Source organism: Perca fluviatilis, chromosome 16 (assembly GCF_010015445.1).
Source record: "Perca fluviatilis chromosome 16, GENO_Pfluv_1.0, whole genome shotgun sequence".
Lineage (NCBI taxonomy): Eukaryota > Metazoa > Chordata > Actinopteri > Perciformes > Percidae > Perca > Perca fluviatilis.
In genome coordinates, this window is record NC_053127.1 from 29,688,350 (window position 1) to 29,690,714 (window position 2,365).

The following is a 2,365-nucleotide window of genomic DNA, read 5'->3' on the forward strand; positions in this document are numbered from 1 at the left end:
TCGATAACTGTACTTTAAACATCAGCGGCCTTCGCCACGGAACTTGTGTATTCGTCAGAGACTGCGAGAGTTATTGACGTTCCCATTACACTGAATAACCGCAGCATTCACTCACCCTTCTCTGATTGATGTTTAGCACCGAAGCACCCAGGTCACGCATCAATCAAATATTGGCTCGATCCGTCACTGGTGGGAATTGTGGATTGCCTGCAGTTCCTCCTGCCAAGTAAATGCCTCCTGCTCCAGGGACCAACACTAATTTTCCTTTCAGACCGGCATGTATAAAGTTCTGGTAGTTCAGGGTGTTGTACCTCAGGCTCTGGACCAGCAGAGGGAGCCAAACGGCAAAAAAAAAAAAAAAAATCACATTTGTAACACAAAGGCCCTCATGACAATCTAACCTTGGTCTGCACGCAACAATTATTTTTATTAAAGCTGCAACGATTAGCCGATCAATCGAATCGAACAATTTAAATAATCCATTTGTTTGGGGGGTTTTTTAAGCAATGGTTCCAGCTTCTCAAATGTGAATACTTTCTGGTAGTCTCACTATTTATTGAAAATAAATAATAAACAACAAGCTCCGATTATTGTCTGGTTGATTTGCTGCATTTCTCTGTTTTATATCACTGTAAATTCAATATCTTTGGATTTTGAAATGTTGCTTGGACAAAAACAAGACATTTGAAACAACACTAACGGCTCTGTGAACGTGAGTATATTTACAGACCAGACAATTTATCAATTAATCAAGAAAATATTCAGTAGGCTACAATAAATGGATAATGAGAATAATCATTGGTTGCAGCCCTAATTTCCATTTGTGATTAATCTGCCAATCATTTATTTAATTAAAATAAATTTAGGGTGGTTTATGATTTAATCAGTATAGGGTGAATATGCAGAGTATAATGTCCCCAGAGTAAAGCTGACATGTTCAATTAGCTTGTCATGTCCAACAGTTTAAAACCAGTTTACTATCAGAGGAAATAAAGACAAGTAGCAAATCTTCACATTTCAGAAGCTGGAACCAGAAAGTCTGCTGACTTTAGATCATTACGTGATTACTGTTGCAGATTAGTTTTCTGTCAGTCGACTAATTGATTAATCAACTTAATCATTTCATCTCTCATCTCACTGTCTCTCTGTAAAAAAAACACAAAAAAACCTAACTTCTTCCAGGCTGGTCAGCAGTTCAGAATCTCCATCTACATGCGGGTATTTCCTTTACCTTAGTCATCGTGGGATCCAAACTCTACAGCTATTGTGTTCTCCCTTTAGCCAGAGCTGCTGGCTGCTTCTAGCAGCTATTTCTGGAATCGCCTAATCTAAGCACAGACCAACAAAATCCTAAACTGTCTGAGTAAACTTCTTTTGGATGTTGCTACAAAATAAATCCTTCCTCCGCTGGACGGAACCGGGCTTTTTGGCCTCTGCTGCAGGTTTAATGTATCTAAGCTTCTTGCCTCGATGTGCCTCGTCTACGTCTGCAGGCAGAGACGGCGAAGGGCTGGGGATATGTTGATGAACAAACGTGAAGAAATGGCCGCAAGTGAGAAACCACGCACGAAAAATACAACGGATATTGTTGCACTTGAAGCCAACTACTAAGCAATTCAAATAACTACTGGAAAATTCTCATTATTTTTGTGGAAAAGGTGCACAAATTGAGCATCCAGTCAGTGTGTTCACACCAATTTAATTGTCCTCAAAACTATGCAATCACCCAGAGTGGTTATAATTGCCCTAAACTGCAGCCAGATTTAGTCGTTGTCAAGAATCACATGAAGTTACTGCCTGAAAGCAATAGAGAAGCATTAGTCTAGGAAAAAAAAAAAAAAAAAAAAAAAAAAAAAAAAAAAAAAAAAAAGAAAGAGAGAGAGACTATCCACTGTGCTGATAGACAGAGGCTTCTTATTAATGAGGTCTGACAGCATGGTGTCTGATGGGGTTTCAGTGCAAATGGGATCCTGTGAATGCAACTTCTTTATCAAACAACACACTGACAACCAACAACAACAACAACAACGACTGATGAGACAAAAAACACAACAAAGGCAGTCAGCTACTCCGGGGCTTTACAGATCAGTAGTGATGGATGGTTTTGCTCCATGGATTACAGAGCTTTTTCATGGAATGAAAGTTGACACTGATCTAATTAAAAACTTGCAATTAACTTGTTAAACTGACAACTGCACTACAAAACAGCTAATCATTTATTAGCAATATCACCGCCAATTACTTTCTTAATTAAATAATTAATCAATCCCTTAGTGGAACCTAACTGCAATTAGATATACATTGCTACATTCTCTGAATTCAAAGCATGGCTGCAGAAAAGTGGGTGTTCTCTCTTCAGAGTGCC